At 42.0% G+C, this 20,865-nt stretch overlaps 1 protein-coding gene across 3 annotated transcripts in view; it reads right to left on the reverse strand.

The window, feature by feature from the left end:
- LOC133409747 (synaptotagmin-2-like) overlaps window positions 1-20,865 on the reverse strand; it is a 107,626-nt gene that overhangs the window by 61,863 nt on the left and 24,898 nt on the right. For 2 of the 3 annotated variants that reach the window (XM_061690209.1, XM_061690182.1), the window contains exon 3: window positions 11,063-11,130. The exons of the other annotated variant lie outside the window; for it this stretch is intronic. The gene's annotated coding sequence lies outside the window, so the exon portion shown is untranslated. The remainder of the gene's footprint in view (window positions 1-11,062; window positions 11,131-20,865) is intronic. 3 annotated transcript variants of the gene reach the window in all.

Here is a 20,865-nt window from a genome sequence, read left to right on the forward strand (position 1 = left end):
TACTACGACTACTACTACCACTACCACTACTACTACTATAATAATAATAATGATAATAATGACTCATCGACCCATATTAAACTCTAGGAATCAGGACAAATGAGTAGAGTGTGTAATGACATCTACTGGAATTGTGACTCTACAGGATTTCACAGAATAAAGCCATTTGTGATGCAGTCCAGGAATCATTTGGAACTCAATATGGACATAAAATACGAAACATTTCAGTCAAGGTGCATCATATACAGTATGACTTCTTGAACTTGAAATTTTATTTAGAAGAGTAATGATTAGAAAGTGGAGAGAGCCAAGGGATAAATATCAGCCAAATTAACCTGTCCCAGATATTTTCAAGACTATATTAATATTAGTTTATTATTTAATTTAGATGAAATTGAGTAATATTTTTCTTCCATCATTTTAGTCAAATATGCACCCAAAATATAATTTCTGTGACTTCAGAAGTATCTGGGAGCAAACAGTTATTGTGCTGTGAGCCAAAGTCATGTCATTAGCCTCGATATTGATCAGTTATTAATTTTTTTCAATGTATCTTGAAGTGGAAGAATTCATAGAATTGCACTAAAGTCAATCAAAAAGATGCACTTCAGCATCTGAGTCACAACAGAGTGATTTGTCACTCGTAAAAAGAGACAGCATTCATGGATGCTTCCACCCACCAAGTCGCTGGCGATTGCAGCTACAAATTTGATTTTGATTACATTGTTAACTCCTCGGCGCCACAGTGGACGACTGGTTAGAGCGTCAGCCTCACAGTTCTGAGGACCAGGGTTCAATCCCTGGCCCCGCTTGTGTGGAGTTTGCATGTTCTCCCCGTGCCTGCGTGGGTTTTCTGCGGGCACTCCGGTTTCCTCCCACATCCCAAAAACATGCATTAATTGGAGACTCTAAATTGCCCGTAGGTGTGACTGTGAGTGCGAATGGTTGTTTGTTTGTATGTGCCCTGCGGTTGGCTGGCAACCAGTTGAGGGCGTACTCCGCCTCCTGTCCGATGACAGCTGGGATAGGCTCCACCACGCCCGCGACCCTAGTGAGGAGAAGCGGCTCAGAAAATGGATGGATGGATGGATTGTTAACTCCTCAAAGGGAAAATGTTTGCTGTACTTTTATGTTAATTTCAAATGATGGGCTTGGCTGACTATGTGACGACACAGTGACCTTTTTTTGCATCCACTGTAAAATGTGTACATATTTGTTTCTTTTTGTTGGCTGAAAAATTTCCTGTTTGTGTACTGTATTAAAAAAAAAACAGGCTGAAATAATATTACAAATCTAACGGTGACTTTGAACTTTGAGCCAGCATTGTATTGTTATAAAATGTACCCAAAAACGTTACAAAGCAATTTCTGTCTTCGTTAGCTGTTTGTGAAATTTTGTGCTCGTGCTCTACATTCACTCACATCCTGTGCATCTACTGTGGGCTCAGCCCCCCCATCCATAAAACCTATTGACACCCTTGAGTGGGTTTAATGAGTAGGAGGATCAATTATGCACTTGTATCTGCAGACCTTGAAGGGCAACACGTGTAAATTGTGCAACTCAAAAGGTTGCCATGAAGCTGCCTTGACCGTCAATCATGCACCTTTGTCTTTATCACTATGCAAGAACCACATTTCAGTGGGCCACCACCATTTGCTCTGTCAATCGGTTCTAGAAATAAACCTGACAGGATATTTAGAATTGAATTCGGGATAAGATTGATGCACAAGTTCATACATTCTACACGATGGGTTTTCTTTAATCAATGTATTTCTAGTTTGCATAGCTGAATTACACAATTACTTTGTCAGTAATTAAAAGTATAATGATTTTCTTTTCCTTTCGGCTTGTCCCGTTAGGGGTCGCCACAGCGCGTCATCCTTCTTCATGTAAGCCTATCTCCTGCATCCTCCTCTCGAACACCAACTTCCCTCATGTCTTCCCTCACGATATCCATCAACCTTCTCTTTGGTCTTCCTCAAGCTCTCTTACCTGGCAGCTCCATCCTCATCATACTTCTACCAATATAGTCCCTATTTCTCCTGTGGATGTGTCCAAACTTTCGAAGTCCGCTCTCCCTAACTTTGTCTCCAAAACATCTAACCTTGGCTGTACCTCTGATGAGCTAATTTCTAATCCTATCCAACCTAGTCACTCCTAGAGCGATCCTCAACAGCTTCATTTCCACCACCTCCAGCTCTGCTTCTTTTTGTCTCTTCAGTGCCACTGTCTCTATTCTGTACATCATGGCTGGCATTACCACTGTTTTATAAACTTTGCCCTTCATCCTAGCAGAGACTCTTCTGTCACATAACACACCTGACACCTTCCTCCACCCGTTCCAACCTGCTTGGACCTGTTTCTTCACTTCCTGACCACTCTCACCATTGCTCTGGACTGTTGACCCCAAGTATTTAAAGTCCTCCACCCTTGCTATTTCTTCTCCCTGTTGCCTCACTCTTCCTCCTCCACCCCTTTCATATATGCCCATATAGTCTCTCCTCTAATTTTCATTCGTCACCTTTCCAGTGCATGCCTCCATCTTTCTAACTGTTCCTTCACCTGCTCCCTGCTTTCACTGCAGACCATAATGTCATCTGCAAACATCATGGTCCACGGGGATTCCAGTCTAACCTCATTGTCAGCCTATTCATCACCACTGCAAACAGGAAGGGGCTCAGCTCTCCACATCACACTTGTTCTTAAAAATGGGCATCAGAACGCTTTTTGTCCATTCCTCAGGCATCTTCTCACCCGCTACAATTCTGTTGCACAACCTGGTCCAAACCTCCACAGCCACCTCTTCTAGATGCTTCCATACCGCCACAGTTCTGTCATCAGGAACAACTGCCTTTCTATTTTTCATTCTCTTTCGTGCCTTTCTGTCATCATATGCCTCTTGTTTGGAACTTTGCCACCTCTACCTTTGCCCTACGTCGCATCTCAATGTATTCCTTTCTCCTCTCCTCAGTCCTCTCAGTGTCCCACTTCTTCTTAGCTACCCTCTTGTATGATTTCCTGTACTTTGAGGTTCCAAAGTGTACACCAAGAACTCTCCTGTCTGTCTCTCTGATCACTTTGGCTGTAGTGGTCCAGTCTTCTGGTAGCTCCTGCTGTCCACCGAGAGCCTGTGTCACCTATTTTCGAAAAGCCATCACATGGTTCTCTCCTCTGCGTGTTGTGTGGCTTTTCGAATCACATGGAATCACATGGTTCTCTCCTCTGCCTTTGTCTTCTTAATCTTCCTCCCCACCACCAGTCATTTTACACACCACCATCCTATGCTGTCTAGCCACACGCTGCCCTATCACTACCATACAGTCAGTAACAATCTTCAAATTACATTGTCTGCACAAGATGTAATCCACCTGCGTGCTTCTAACTCCGCTCTTGTAGGCCACCCTATGTTCCTGCCTCTTGTGGAAGAAAGTGTTCACTACAGCCATTTCCATCCTTTTTGCAAAGTCAACCAACATCTGTCCCTTCAAGTTCCTTTCCTGGATGCCAAACTTACCCCTCACTTCTTAATCACCCCTGTTTCCTTCACCAACATGTCCATTACATTAGACTACCATGAAATTAGTGTATTTATCTCTTGATTGTCTTAACTATAGTGGCCTAAACTTTAAAAAAATGTTTGAAAATAACACATTGTAGATCATACAGTGACTTTGGGTTTGTAACTAGTCCAACTCGCGAGTGTTTCCAAGCCTCGGAGTGCTAAAACGGCATGAACCAGCCGTCTACAGAGCAGCGGACTTGCTTCGCAGCACAAGCCGACAGAGGAGCAAGCGGAGGCAGGTTGAGCTCAGGCCGAAGCGCGGCTGTCACGGTGAACTGTGATCTATTAATTGTTTTTACTATTATGGTTTAAAATCTTCAATCATAAATAACCTCTTGAAAACAGAACTTCAACCATGGGTGTTTCAGTATGCGAGACATTTGTCCATATAAAACCAAGGCGGCAAGTGTCTTTACTTTTAGTAATCGAGTTACATGAAAATGACCCATACACACATGCACACACACACACACACACACACACACACACACAATTATTGCAAAGCCGTGGGCTGTCACATTAAAAGGCCACTCTAAAAGGTGCAGTTTTATCACACAGCAAAATGCCAAAGATGTGATAAGTTTTGCGCGAGCATGCAATTGGCATGTTGACTCCAGGAATGTCCACCAGAGCTGTTGCCTGTGCTCAGTTCTCAACCATAAGCTGTCTTCAAAGGTATGTCAGAGAATTTGGCAGAAAACACAACCACACCAGCCCAGGACCTCCACAATCGGCATATTTACCTACAGGATTTTTTTAGACCTGCCCACCGGACTGCTGCTGTGACAATCGGTTTGCATAACCAAATAATTTCTGTACAAACTGTCAGAAAACATCTAGTTGAATCTGCATGTTCATCGTCCTCATCGGGGTCTCAGCCTGACTGCAGTTCGTCGTTGGAACTGGCTTGAGTGGGCAAATGATCACATTCAATAGTGTCTGGCATTTCATAGAAGTATTTTCTTTCTCGTTGAATCCCGGTTTTCACTGTACAGGGCAGATGGCAGGCAGCATGAATGGTGCCATGTGGGTGAGCAGTCTGCTAATGGCAACGCTGCGGGTTGAGTGGCCCATAGTAGCGATGGGGTTATATTATGGGTAATGAACTTTTCATTAATTATATTTTGAATGCACAGAGATACCGTGACAAGATCTCGAGGCCCATTATTGTGCCATTCCTCCAAGACAATCAACAGATGTTGCAGCATGGTAATGCACGTCCTCATGTTTCAATTCCTGGAAGCTGAAAACATTTCAGTTTTGGCATGGGCAGCATACTAACCGGATGTCAACTACTGAGCATGTTTGGGATGGTCTGGATCGCCATACATGACAGTGTGTTCTTGTTCCTGCCAATAACCAGCAACTTTGCAAAGCCACTGAATAGAAGTGGACCAACTTTCCACAAGCCACAATCAACAACCTGATCAACTCCATGCAAAGCTAATGTGTTGCACTGCGCGAGCCAAATGGTGGTCACACCAGATACTGACTGGTTTTCTCCCCCCTGCCAGACCATTACAATACAGTAAAACTGCACATTTTAGGATGGTCTTTTATTGTGGGCAGCTAAGACACAACTCTGTCACAACACAACGCAACACAATAATCATACTGTCCAAACCAGCATCTTGACATGCCACACCTGTGAGGTGGATGGATTATCTTGGCAAAGGAGAATGACCTAACTAACACAGATTTGTGAACACATATTTGTGAACAATATCTGAGAGAAATATGCCTTTTGTCTACATAGAAAGTCTGAGTTCAGCTTATGAAAAATGGGAGCAAAAAACAAAAAGCTATATTTATATTTTTGCTCAGTGTATGAAACCTAGTCAATCGGCTGTATGAGTTTGTGCACTTGGCTGCACATAGCAAAGATATTAGACTTTAGTTGACTGAACACATGCAGGCAGGTCTGTCCAGGAAAGATGATATTGATCCAAGCAACATCCAGCGCATGTTGGGTTAACCCAAATGGATCAGCAATAGCACATTTCTCAGGGGGAATAACCCTACCTCACAACAGCAATACTGTATGTCACGACCAGTATGATGGTTTACACGATAGAGCTATACCATTTTGATTCATACCTTTTGGAAATAGTCTTGTAATCATGAGCGTGATTTTCTTGTGTGAGCAGTAAGAGAAACTCCCATTAAACTAAGCAGGCCAAGCCTCCAGAGGTTCAGAGCAAGTTAGCATACATATTTTATAAGGCATACGTGTTGTGAAGACTAATCGCGTGGCGCTCATATCAAATGGAAGCAAGCCACTGTAATGCCGTGACATTTGCTGTTGTACCAAACTTCACATGCAAAAGCAAATGTATGCACTGTGCTACTGTATGTTCTAACAGGCTCAGTGTGCCTATGTCGCATAAAGAAATTGGAAATAGAATAAAGTGCAAGGAATGGCAGAGAAAATAGAATAGAATTTAAATAAATAGAATTTATTTGTGCTGTGATAAAGTACACAAAGCACACATGCCCAGACAGATCAGAGAATCTATTGTTATGGACTCAACTCTCAAGATTGATTTCTTTTTAAATCTGAAGCAGTGAAGCACTGTTGGAGCTGGAAATCTTCTGTGAATGCTCCACTTTGGTATGTGAGCCAGATATCAATAGTGGATTAGATGTGGCTCACTGCATGTGCTGGTGCTCAAGATGTGAGGAGGTGCAACAATGCAATACTTTGTTTGGTTGTGATGGCCTATTTCTTTGTCTGGCATAATGAGAGGCAAACCTTTCTGCTATACAGTTCTGTTCTGCCCTCACTGCCGCTCTGGTTCATATGTGTGGGTGTGTGTAGATGTGTGTTATCTGGGGAATACACAAGTAACTCAGAGTGCTGACATTTTAATGACGTCGGCGCGGTCGAGTGAGCTTTTTAGCGCCAGCCCTGAGCTCACTAGCTCGTTAGCTTGCCGGCTAAGGAGCAAACGCCGTTCTTCCAGCGGCTTGCTGCGTTGAGACAACAATAAAATGTCCAGAAAAAAATCCCATGTTCATTGTATGGAACAATAACCCGGCCTACTCTGCCTTTGATTGGCTAGCACCAAGACAGGATTTGTACTTTTGAGTCACTGTGTGTGGAAGCTCTTCACAAACACACACACACACATAAACACATACATACGTAGAGGTTGTCTTAAACTATGTGTCTACAGACGCAGAATTAAAATCCTTTCTGTGTCCCTGCTAATACAGACCCTTTCCAAAAAAAAAATTATATCATGGAAAAGTTTTTTTCTTTCCCCAATTCCTTTCAAAAAGTTAAACTTTCATAGATTCTCTATTCAGGGCCCACAATTTAAACAATTTCAAGTATTTATTTGTTTATTTTTACATAAGTTGGGGTTCCAGCTCATAAAACCCACGAAATCAGGAATTCAAAAAATTAGAATACTGTGACGAAATCAGCCCAAATTATGTGGCCTTATATATATATACCTTTTTTTTCATGGTTGGGAAATTTATTCAGAATCTTATCATTACCCTTCTGAAACAAATCGTGTTTGAGCTCGCAAGGTCCCCTGCACAGGAGTACCTTGATTTGTAAAATTATTGGTTCTGTGATCAAGCTCGAAAGTTAATTTAGTTGGATTTCAAATCTATACCTCGCAGTTAAATGATTTGAATGCCATTAGGCATTTCCAGCCCCAAAAAAGAATTTTTTTTCATTACATTTTTAATGAGAAATGTAGAACCGCATTGTATGAAAACATAATGAAAACATATTAGAGTGGAATGTAAAGAAATACACTTTTTTTTAAAAATGTAATTACTTTATGTTGGGACAAGCCGAGTCACAACAACAACAGCTTTAGTGTTGTATGTATTGTATGTCTTTAAGGAGCGTGGCCTATTGAATGATGTGCCATTACTCTTCATGTGAGCTTCTGGTTGTGAGTTTTGGATTACAGTAGCTTTTTGCTGGTGTTCTAATGACTTTTTTTACTGTTCCATAAACAGCTAAACTTGCATCGGTGACTGTTGTTCTCCTTTTTTTCACTTCACTCGATCGGCAGCATATTTGAAGCTGGCTCAAATACCTTACATTTTGGCTTGCAAAATAAAGCAAAAAATAAATAACTCACAAAACCCGTAAATTGGGGCACTTGTACATCAAAGTGCAACTGTATATATGGTGTAATATGTAGATGGCAATGCAACTGTAAGACTGATGCTGTTTTTAATTTAATTTCTATGCTCACATGATGCTTTGTCCCAACCTGCAGATGAGGTTGAATTACAAACCCCTATATACAGAAACGGGACCTAAATCTCTTATGGTTCTTAATATTCTAACCAAGAATACCCTGAGTCATACAAACTCATTCAGTGAAAGTTGCCATGATCAATGTTAACAATAAGAAAAAGGCAGAGTGGGCTAAAACATGGGAAATGACGATAGCAGTAGTGCTAATATAAGAGCAGCAGCGTCCATCCTTCCTGGCACCGCTGCTGTCCGCTGGGGTTTATTAGCTTCCATTTTCCCAATTCCATCACTCATGGAAATGACTTTGATTAATCAACTGAGTGCTAGACTGTGCAGGTGATGCTGGTAGCATGCACACAAAGAGCCAATGGGCCTCATTCAATAACCGTCCACACACTGAGATTTGTACTTAAATTGTGCGTACGCACGCTTGACGCAGAAATCTTTGATTCATCAATATTTTCGTACTTGGTTTTGTTCACACTCTGCAAACAAATTTAGAACCTCCTCAGACCGTGCGTACGCAAAAATAATGCAGGATCAGCTTTCGAAAAAACTTCAAACTCACATCTTTTACCCAAGCGGCACCACATACTGGAACTACAGTCATTTGTAAACATAATTATTAATCATTTTAACGATAATAAAGCAAACCATGAATTTGCTAATGGGTTGACTCATCACTTTTACCCTCATTCTGTTCAAGTGCTTGTACAGTATATGAAATGTATGTATTTCCAGCTGCAGCTGTCTGCGTGCAGTACGAAATTGTCACTCAACGAACAGGAAGTGCAATCGGGTCGGATTCATAGATTTTCCTGTGCTTCTGCATGTACAAATGTTATGTAAATTGATCTATTCACACTGTAGGAGCCATAATCCCGTAGCTGTGTGTATATGTCACGTAGTATTTGGTTGCTGTGGTAATGCACAGGAGCTTGGGTCACGTGACATAAGTGGTAAATTCCGAGTACTTCAAATAGGCGTCCTTACCAGTAGTCAGGTGTAAAGAGTGGCGATGGGTAGCCGTATTTTTTGTTAACCACTATGCTATGCGCTACCCTATGCTTTTCTCTTTCTTTGATTCCAGAAATTGTGCATGAAATCATCCAGTGTATGTGCAAATGTGAAACCACTATTTTATGAAATCACCCAAGGCGCATTCAGGACTCAGTCTGCTTCTATTATCAAGCCGCCATTATGACAAGCACCGCGACAGCCAGGTACACGACCCAACCTCTTTTTCTCAAGCGACAAACAAGGCTGTTTTGGAGTCACTACACACACACACTCACACACACACACACACACACACGCGCACACACACAGCATCGGTGTGGTTGAATTGTTGACGTACTCCGGTCAACATGTAGCTCATATATTTTCTGTCGATTCCAATGCTAATTTCATCAACTGCAAATGCCTCTTTTGCTGTGCTATATGTATTCCTTACTATACAGTATACTTTATATTAACAACATATGTATATATGTTTGTTCATTCTCAGCTCAGTTTTTGTATACTGTATGTATATGTATATTTTTTCCCACATTTTGTAATTTAACTTTTAAATACATTAAAAACGTTACATTGGTGCAACAGTACCGCACCAATTTTGAAGTGAACCTGCCAGTATTTTTCATAATTATTAATTATGGATATACAGAAATGGTCTAAAACTCAGTTAACAGTGTCCTCTGCAACACTGGATACTAAACCGACGCAGGAGATATTTTGTGAGCGTTTTGGAAAGCGTAGTATAGAGCTCATTGGCGCACTTGTTACTTTGGACCCACTTGCCGAAGATGATTTCTGGATAAGGTAACCGCTGTAGTTGTATTAGCTGATGTGGTTGAATCATAATATACTACTGTGGCTCGTCGTGAGTTCCTGGTGTGGAAAACCCCGGTTCCTCCCAAAGATGGAAAATGGACAATAGTTAACATAATTAGCACATTTCTCAGAGCACGATCAGCAAAATACAAGGCATGTGATTCAGCTAGCATTTGAAAAGAACGTCACCTCTTCAAAAATTTCAATCTGACAGTGGAAGGACCTGATGAGGAGGTTCAGCGCGTAGAGACACCACCTCCCGACACTTTTCTCAAAGTAGGTTCGAAATGCGTGTGTGGGGGTGTGTGTGTGTTTGAGAGGTGCTTTTGGGGTTACAGATCATAAATTGAACATGCAAGTGTTTTGTGATCATTGTTTTAAATTATGAGGACTTGTGTTGTAGCTCATCATACTTGCATATTTAACATGATGATTATGTGCGTCAAGTGCTTCGCAAATACAGTAGGCTATAGGATTAAAAATATGTACTGTCTGTAGGGTAATAATAAGTGTGCCCCCCATGAATTTTATGTGTCCCCCTTAAGACTGAGGTCTAGAAATGGGTCTGGTCATGGGCGCGTCTTCGTCACAGTGCAGCCGCACCTCCATCATCAACGTGCCTCCCATTGTCACCACCGACTGCAATGGTCTTCTTTACGCCACAAGGAACCTTTTCCCCCAAATTTATTATTCTGACCTTGTCAAAAGATTACATAGGTCCTATGTACACTCACAGAAAGTACAACATAGTATTCTTCAGATTTGATTTGGGTAAGTAACAGTGGCTAAAACTGGCTAATAATTCGGTTTGGGGGACATTTTGGGACCTGTGGCGTATATGATCACAGCAAATTGGGAAATTACATTGCATATGTGCATAGGAAGGCGGAGTATGGGAAGAGGGTCAAATGGTGTCATGGGAGACCTCTGTTCACTTTGTGAGTCAGCTCTGTACACTCAAGGGCATCACGAATGAATCTGTTGGAAGTATAAATAGATACTTCACAAGAAAAAAAATGACTAGAGATTAAAAAAAGTCAACAAAATATTTTTTAATGAGGCACCTTCAGTGGATTAGAATGATCCGTCATGAAAAAACACACACACACGGCTAAGGTGAGTAACCCACCCAGGCCATGCTTTTAGTTGACACTCAGTAAGGCAGGCCAGATCTTTGCAATGACCAAGATGGATGATATTCTTTGTGCAGAGGATGGAGGCCTGCAACAATGTGCAGTGATGTGTGCCCTCGTAAAGAGGACGGTCACAGCAATGACACTAGACTGCTATGATGAAGTGGAGAATATACCCCTTCCTCCTCCCACACTACGTCCCTCGCAACCTTTAGGTTCGTATGCCACTCAGTGTTATCAAACAGTTCCCCACACAGAGGTTCCATGCAGTCATGCACATAGGATCTGTGGTAGTGGGACACTTACACCCAAATGTTGAATTTTGAAGAAGTGGTTGGAGGTATTCACAGTGAGAAAGTTGCCAGTCTGATGTCCTGCAAAGAAATAAAGTGAAAACTCAGACAAGCACATTCATGTCGGGCTACCCGGATCCGTTTTATATTACAAGGCACGGATCATATACGTACATGCATCAATACAACAAATGATACGTCCTGACTAAGTAATGCAAATCTCAAACAAAGACCCCTCCCTTGATTTGCATCTTCCTTTATGATCAAATTAAAATGATTCTGACATAATCATGCTGACACAAAACCCAGTTAACTGCAACGAAAACCTACTGTAACCTTACTGTCAGAATTTAACAATTGGTGACATTAACTTGCGCTCAAGCTTTACTGAATTAAAAACAAACAAGGATGAGAGAAAAAAACTTTCCATTTGCACAGCAGAACCTCCATATAGCAAAAATAATAAGTACCAGGAGCTAAATACTGATAGCTGCGTCCTTTCATGTTAGTGCAATCTTAATGACTACAGTGGACCTGGCATATTTTCACAGTTCGGCATTTGCCAATTCGCCTTTTGACAGATGGGGGTTTTTTACAGCGCGGGTCACCGGCTCGCCCTCCGACTGGGACGGAGGCTGACTGCTGTGGCGGGCTCTACTGGTTGGGTGGGGAAGAGGGACGGCGGTGGTGAGGCACGTGGGGCGTTGGGCGGGGGTGGGATTCGCCAAGGGGGCGGCAGAGAGTCCCTGCATTCTCCTCCGGGTGGCCGGTTTTGGGGCGCATCGGTGGGGGTGCTGGACCGCAATGGATCTCTTGGTGTGGGTGTGATCCTTGGGGCAGGCCTTTCTCAGGTAGGCCCCTGGGCCCGTCCTCCCCTCTCAGCGAGGCGGGGTGCCATCCTTTGCCCCCCTTGAGCTGGCATCTGTCCGCAGACACACACCCATGGGACTCAATTGCTTGGTGTGGAGCCACTCGCTAATTGCTATGAACAACTTTTATGACCTTCCGAGCTTCTTGGGATGAATGCTGGCGATATGGCCTAAATTTGATCTCATGATTTTTATTCCCCCTCTAAGATTAATACAGTATATCATATGACAATTTATAAAACCGCATTTAAATGTATAAAGCAGGTTAATTTAACAATTCTAAACATCACACCCCAAAAAAAAAATAGAATACTTTTACTTTTTTTTTTAACTTAAAATTGCCTTTAATGCTATGACTGCAGAGCTGGCAACCTATAGAAATTCACTTCCACAACAATTTCTCTAAGTTTCCATATTTTCTACATGATGTGATGAACATTCTTGCGGGACAGTTATTGCAGTATTATTATGTCATAGGAAGAAATAATTCTGCATACTGTTCAATTGCATAAAATAATCATCACTATATTATCGTAATTATGGCATCAATATTTGTTATTTTAATGTATTTCTTAGGGTTTGACTCTGTCTGAGGTGTTCACCCCATAATCCGTAGGTGGCAGCAATGCATACATTATGCAATATAATATACAATATCATGCTGGTCATATAATTAAAATATCATGAAAAAGTTTTAGAGAAAGATTTATTTCAGTAATTCCATTCAAAAAGTGAAACTTGTATATTATATGCACATAGACTGATTTATTTCAAATGTTTATTTATTTTAATTCTGACGATTATAACTGAAAACTAATGAAAATCCCATCCATCCATCCATCCATTTTCTGAGCCGCTTCTCCTCACTAGGGTCGCGGGCGTGCCGGAGCCTATCCCAGCTATCATCAGGCAGGAGGCGGGGTACACCCTGAACTGGTTGCCAGCCAATCGCAGGGCACATACAAACAAACAACCACTCGCACTCACATTCACACCTACGGGCAATTTAGAGTTGTCAATTAACCTACCATGCATGTTTTTGGGATCTGGAAGGAAACCGGGGTGCCCGGAGAAAACCCATGCAGGCACGGGGAGAACATACAAACTCCACACAGGCGGGGCCGGGGATTGAACCCCAGTCCTCAGAACTGTGAGGCAGACGCTCTAACCAGTCGTCTACCGTGCCGCGCATTGAAAATCCCAAATTCAGTATAAAATTGACTTTCATCAGAGGACATAACTTTAGACCAGCAGTCCAGCCCTTTTTGTCTTCAGCCCAGCCGACACGCTTCTGACGCCGTCTCTTGTTCAAGAGTGCCTTGACACAACGAATGCCACAGCTGGAACCCATGTCTTACATACGTCTGTGCGTGGTGGTTCTTGAAGCACTGACTCCAACTGCAGTCCACTCTTTGTGAATGAATGGGTTTTGTTTCACAATCCTCTCCAGGGTGCAGTTATCCCTATTGCTTGTATACTTTTTTTCTACCACATCTTTTCCTTCCCTTCACCTCTCTATTAATGTGCTTGGACACAGAGCTTTGTGAACAGCCAGCCTCTTGAGCAATGACCTTTTGTGTCTTGCCCTCCTTGTGCAAGGTGTCAATGGTCGTCTTTTGGACAACTGTCAGGTCAGCAGTCTTCCCCATGATGGTGTGGCCTACGGTACTCGACCATAGAGAGACCATTTAAAGGGTGAGTTTTGAGTTAAGTAGCTGATTAGAATGTGGCACTAGGTGTCTTCAATATTGCACCTCTCCACAATATTCAAATTTTATGAGATACTCAATTTTGGGGTTTTCATTAGTTGCCAGCGATAATCATTAACATTAAAATGAATAAACACTTGAAATATGTCAGTCTGTGTGTAATGAATGTATATATACAAATTTCACTTTTTGAATGGAATTACTGAAATAAATCAACTTTCACATGATATTTTAATTATATGACCAGCAATCTCAATATACCGGTATATAATATCAATAATAATACAGCAATGCATAACCCCGCATTTTGCCCAAAGATATCTGGGATAGGCTCCAGCACACCCGTGACGCTAGTGAGGATAGGCGTAATGGGAAATGAATGAATGAAAAACAATGCATACATACCACATTCGTACATTCTACATTATTCCTTCCTCCTTCAACATTTTTTGACCAATTTGAACTGTTCCAACTACAAAATATGTTCCACATTCCCCAAATTCCCATATAATATAAATTCCAGTTTTCACCCAGATTTCACATTTTCCACTTAAAAATATCCACATTTTTCCTACATTAAGACAAATTTTACATTTTTCCCTCCTTCTTCCACATTTATTGACCAATTCAAACCATTCCAACAACAAAATATTTTCCACATTCCCCATATAAAATAGCCCCTCCCCCCCCACATTAAGACTAATTCTACATTATTCCCTTCTGCTTCAATATTTCTTTCCTCATTCAAACCATTGCAACTACGACATATTTCTCATATTACCCACATTACCAAAATTCCACCTTTTGACCTACATTTCACGTTTTCCCACATTTTTCCCACATTAAGACATATTCTACAATATTCCCTCCTGCTTTGACATTTCTTGATCGAGTCAAACTATTCTAACTTCAAACTGTTCAGCTCATTTTACTTCATTCCATATCATTCAATAACATTCCACATTAGTCCATATAATTGTATATTATTCAACATCCTTTTATATCATTCAATATGATTCAATACCATTCCAAATTACTTCATTCAGCATTTCAGCATTCATACACAATTTCTCCAGAAATTGAGGTCTAGTTATTAATTCATGTTAATTAACTATTAATTAAACATAATTCATTAAAACAGCAAACACAAATACACTAGTGCTTTAACTGCCACCATGCCGCTATGCAGCCCGCGGCGTTGTTTTGTTTACGCTACAGGAGCGGCACTCTTTAGCGTGATACATACATTATTCCAAGCACGCACTCAATAATGCGCTTTATCTCCAGGTGATTTTACACACCTTATATACCTGTTTTCATCACAATATCTTTCAAACATATTTTGCAGACTACTGTTGTTTCCTAATGATAGACGTTACATACCTTTTTTGGGACTATTTCTTGCTCGCTAGTCACTAGCATGTCCTCCCTGTTGTCTCGGCACAAAAAGAGCTGCAGCAACGAAATCTTGCGGGCTAGCGAAAAAATTAAATCGATAATTCCCGTTTTCAATATCTTCCATTAATAAAATATTGATCGAATCAAGGTTCTCTGTATATCGATCGCCCAGCACAACTTGGGATGTCTCTCCACTTGCACACTATTTCTATAGATGTTTAGAATTCACATAGCCACTCTCACTACACTCCAGTTGCATAGCCAGGTCCAGTGTCCTGCTCACTTCCCCTCCTGTCCCTGTCATGTCCTGTCCTGCATTGTCCTATTTTCTCGATGTGAGGATAATGGTTCTCCCTATGGTTCGCTGGAATCCTAAAGCTTTAGAAATGGCTTTTGTAACACTTTCCAGTCTGATAGATGTCAATTACTTTATTTCTTGACTGTTCTGGACTTTGTTTGGATCATGTCATTTTGTAGCAGCTTTTTTAGATCTTTTGTCAGGACAGATTCTGTTTAAATGGTTTCTTGATTGAACAGGTCTGGAGGTAATTAGGCTCGGGTGTGATCTGTGAAAATTAACCAAGAATTGTGATTAGCCACATTTAATTCATGATTTAAGATGGGGGGTAATTACTTTTTCCACACACTGCCAGGTAACTTTAAATAGCTCTTTTTTCCTTAACAAATGAAATCAACATTTAAACCAGCATTTTAAGTTCGCTTGGGTTCTATTTGTCTGATATTTACATTTGTTTGATGATCTTAAACATTAAAGTGGGGAAACCATGCAAAAATATAAGAGTTAGAGAAGGGGGCAATATTTTTTCACAGCACTGCAATTATTCATCATCACCATTGTCAGACATTGCTCACATGTAGTATATGTACAGGTACTGTACATTGTGTATGTGTATGGTTAGCTGCAAGCGGTCGGGCTCAGTCCCTATTTATCCACAGCAAATAGAGGACGTCCATGTTTTCCACAGAAAAACATCTGTGAACTAACATATTACAAACATCTTTTAAAACCTGTTTTTTTTTAATGAGTGTTGTTGTTTCCATATATCAAAATACCTGTAAATGCTTTATGGCCAAAATGATAGAATATGGATCTTGAGCAAAGTAATAATAATAATAATAATAATAATTTATTTCAATTTGGTTTCCTCCAGTGAGTGACATGCTCTCAAATTTACTGCAGGATTAAAAGGAACAATATTTTTAAAATGTCGCACAGAAAGTGTTAACGATAATGACGCTTCAACGCCAGAGGAGCATCCACTGTATGTATGTTTAATGTTTTTTTAACTCTTTAAGCATTACTTTTGTACACATTCCTTCAACGATAGCTCACCAGACGACTATATTACAGCATGTTGTATCTTTTAAACCTCATAATTTCAAAGTGCCCAGAGGCTATCTACAGTGGTCTTACATGTGTTTGCTAGTAACTGTTTGCTGAAAGGAGGGGAAATATTTTTTTATGAAGAGCCCAATTCAACTGTTCATCTGCAGAACCTTGGCCCTATTGTTTTACATTGGTAAAGCATCAATTTCATGACTCAATGGACTTAATTGCCTTATTGTAATTGTCACTTGAAAAACATCCAAGGGGGTAGATAAGTAACTTCAATTTGTGCATGCCAAGAGGATGAATCTGTTACACCATTAACAACTAACAATTGTCAGAAAAATGTTAATCTGTTTCGTCGGTTGTGTTTCTTTGATAACAAAGTGCACCACGGACAATTGAAAATGGAGTGATCCAAAAAATAATGAAAAACATGACCAACCCAAGGAGCGCATTAAAGCATAGTGTATAGCTGTAACAGAAAAAAAAGGTGGGACTGGCAAAACCAGGTAAAGTGAATTATTTCACCAAGAAGACATACAAAACCAAACATCTAAAAAGAAACAGGAAATGGACTTTCCAAAATGAGACTATTGTGTAAGAGAGACACAGAGCAACGTAAGATGGAAACAAATTAGCTTTAGGCTGAACTGCAGATGCATGAAAACTTTACTGTGATCACTGGAGGTTGTGGAAGAAAAACTACACAACAAGTTATTTATAGAGCATTAGTGGGATAGAGAAAAGCAGTCAGGGGCATTGTTGTTTGATATTGCAGCATCGTCTCTGATAGTGAACACTATTAGCAATAGTCTGCGAGTAGATAAAATGACAGTAGAAATGAATGGCAATGATCATCAGGGGAACCTGCTGAGGCTGAAAGCAAGAAAATACTAAGCACGGTTCCTATGGATTTGTCTTTTTTATAGAGGTTATCTTACATAACACCACCATACAGACTGAAGACAGGTGTGGCTCCTGCACATGAAATACCCAAAGTCCTCCAGACAAACGCTATGAAAATGTCAGCCTGAGTCGTTTGCATCCAGTTGAGCGTCAGCTGTGAAAGCAGTTTTGAGGCTCCTTCACACTGCAGCACGCCGACAATGAGAATGAGCGGTGTATTCTTTTTTAATCCAAAGGTCAAATAAAAAAACTGGAATTCCATTTTTTTTAATTAAATGCCTTCCATAAAAAAATAATAATCATGAGAGATGTACCGGCACGGTGGAAATCTGGTTAGTACATCTGCCTCACAAGTCTGGGGACCGGGGTTCAAATCCCGGCCCCGCCTGTATGGAGTTTACATGTTCTCCCCGTGCTTGGTTGGGTTTTCTCCGGGCACTCCGGTTTCCTCCCACATCCCAAAAACATGCGTGGTAGGTTGATTGAAGACTCTAAATTGCCCGTAGGAGTGAAAGGGTGTGCGAATGATTGTTTGTTTCTATGTGCCCTGCGATGGAATGGCGACCTGTTCAGGGTGTACCCCACCTCCCACCCGAAGATAGCTGGGATAGGCTCCAGCAGCCCGCGACCCTAGTGATGATAAGCGGTAAAGAAAATGGATGGTTGGATGACAGATGTTATATTTGTCATGTATAATATGATAATAAACCTACTTTACAAAATCAAAACGACACAACTATCCTACAAATCTCATATCACCAGATGAGGACAAATGTAAGGTCAAAAACACATCTTGGAAGATCGTAAATTGGTTTCACGACAGGGGCGATACTTTATCAGATACAATCAGGTAAAATGAAACTGCTTGGTTAACATAATTGGATCGTTCCCATACCTATTTGGGATGGCAATGGACTAAGCAATTTACTGGGGAAACCAAATGAAACTTAATGAAGGCTCTTGATAGCCATTACTAGTCCTCGTCTGAACCACTCAAAATGAACACTGCTGAGCTAAAGCACAAGGTCAAAGTAGATGTAAAACAATTCATATGTGTGTAAAATCCTTGTTGATTAATAAAGTGTGTTTGGTAGAGAAGATACAGTAATTGTCTAATAATCCACCACAACATCAGCTCCCTCATCTTATGTGGTTTGTAGGTCAACTGTCTTGCATTGCCATGAACGGAACAGAGGATAGGACCCAAAAATGCACGACTCCAAATCAAATGGACAGTTTCAAAAAGAGAGAAGTTTGATCAACGAGCAGAGGTCGGGACACAGGCAGGCAATCCAAAAAAAAGCAACAGTATCCAAAAACGTGAGGCAAAAAGGCGAGGTCGATAATCGGAACAGGGTCTCGTCTTACTGTGAGTCTGTGACATGGAAATAAGGAATGCTGGAACGCGACGACAAGGTACATCGAATTGGCGATGAGAAAGAATGAGACACGAGGTTAAATGCAAGGGGTAATTAGGGTGAACGAGGCACAGGTGGTGAAGATGCTCTCAGGAGCAGGTGTGTATGAAACAGGGGGAAGACAACAATCGAAACACACACCCATGACAGTACCCCCCCCCCCCCACCCTCCCCCCCACCTTAACGGCCAGCCCCTGGATGCGCAACTGAGGAAGTCAGCCACGATAAACGCAGACGGCACCCATGAACATTCCTTAGGCCTCCCAGTCCACCAGCTATTGAAACCCCCTCCCCCTCCGACAAGACGGCAACAGCCGGGGGGGGGGGCCTGGAAGGTGGGACTAGAGGAGACTTCCGGGCGGGCTTGAGCAGACTGACATGAAAAGCGGGGTGGACCCGCATCGACCTTGGGAGCCCAAGCTTCACGGTGACAGGGTTGATGATCTTTGTGATGGGGAAGGGCCCAACGAACCTGGGAGCGAGCTTCCAGGACTCCACCCGGAGTGGAATATGCTTGGTGGAGAGCCAAACTCGCTGACCCACTTTGCAGTTCGGGGCCGGTGTCCTCCTACGGTCAGCTGCGGTCTTGTAGGACCGTCCCTGGTGCAGCAGCATCTGGCGGACTCGCTCCCAGATCCCCCTGCAGCGTCTCACCGAGGTCAATGCCGCTGGAAATGTGGACTCTGGGGCTATGGCAGGAAATATAGATGGTTGGTAACCATGCACAACGTGAAAAGGCGATAGACCAGTGGATGCAGAAGGGAGAGAATTATGAGAGAACTCGACCCAAACCAGTTTCTGAGACCAGGATCGTGGCTCCTGTGAAGCGAGACATCGGAGCCCAGTCTCCAGGTCCTGGTTCAGCCTCTCGGTTTGTCCGTTGGTTTCAGGGTGAAACCCAGATGACAGACTCATGGTAGCACCTATGAGATTGCAAAACTCCTTCCAAAATTGCTAAATGAATTGGGGACCCCTATCGGATAGCACATTCTTGGGGAAACCATGGAACTTGAATACCTGGTGTATCATTAACTCGGCAGTGTCGTTAGCTGAGGGGAGTTTCGGGAGTGCAATGAAGTGTGCCATCTTAGAGAACCTGTCCACAACTGTGAGAATGGTGGTATTTCCTTTAGAGGCCGGTAATCCTGTCACAAGGTCTACAGAAATGTCTGACAAAGGATGTTGTGGTATTGGCAGGGGTCGCAACTCCACAGAAGGACGTTTACGAGAGGACTTGTTAGCAGCACTTACCTGGCAAGCATTGACATAATTGGTAACATCCCTTCTAACATTGGGCCACCAAAAGCGCTGTTCGACCACAGATTGAGTCTTGGCAAAGGCTGGGTGACATACATTCCGGTTAGTGTGAACCGAGTGGATGACTCTTCCCCTTAAGGTCGGAACCACATAAAGCCTGTTTTCAGGGCAATTTTCAGGGCTAAGAGTGTTCTTCAGAGCCTCCTTTACCGCAGTCTCAATGTCCCAAACAAAAGCAGATACAAAACATGACTTGGGAAAAATGGTTTTAGGGTTGGACAAAGAATTCTCTGCGCAGAAAATGCGCGATAAAGCATCTGGCTTACCATTTTTAGAACCAGGTCGGTAGGATAACGTGAAATTGAATCTAGTGAAGAACAGAGCCCATCTAGCCTGCCTTGCATTTAATCTCTTAGCAGTTTTAAGATATTCCAGCTTCCTGTGATATGTCCATACTAAAATGTGCCCCCTCTAGCCAGTGCCTCCACTCCACCAAAGCCAGCTTGACTGCCAGCAGTTCACGGTCACCAATGTCATAATTTCTCTCGGGTGGGGTCAGTTGTTTTGGAGAGATAAGCACAAGGATGTAACTTACCATCCTTGAGACATTTCTGGGAGAGCACTGGTCCTATACCGGCATCAGACGCATCAACTTCTACCACAAACTACTGTTTGATATCTGGCAAAGTAAGGATGGGAGCGGAGGTGAAGCTCGATTCAAATTTTTGAAAAGCTGCCTGACAAAGGGGGTTCCATACGAAAGGTCTGTGTGGCGAGGTAAGATCATGCAAAGGCGAGACAATAGAACTGAAATTTCTCATGAACTTTCTGTAGAAATTAGCGAACCCTAAGAACCTTTGTACGTCTTTGCGTGACGTGGGAGTGGGCCAATTAGTCACGGCATCAAC

Source organism: Phycodurus eques, chromosome 1 (genome assembly GCF_024500275.1).
Source record: "Phycodurus eques isolate BA_2022a chromosome 1, UOR_Pequ_1.1, whole genome shotgun sequence".
NCBI classification, from domain to species: Eukaryota; Metazoa; Chordata; class Actinopteri; order Syngnathiformes; family Syngnathidae; genus Phycodurus; species Phycodurus eques.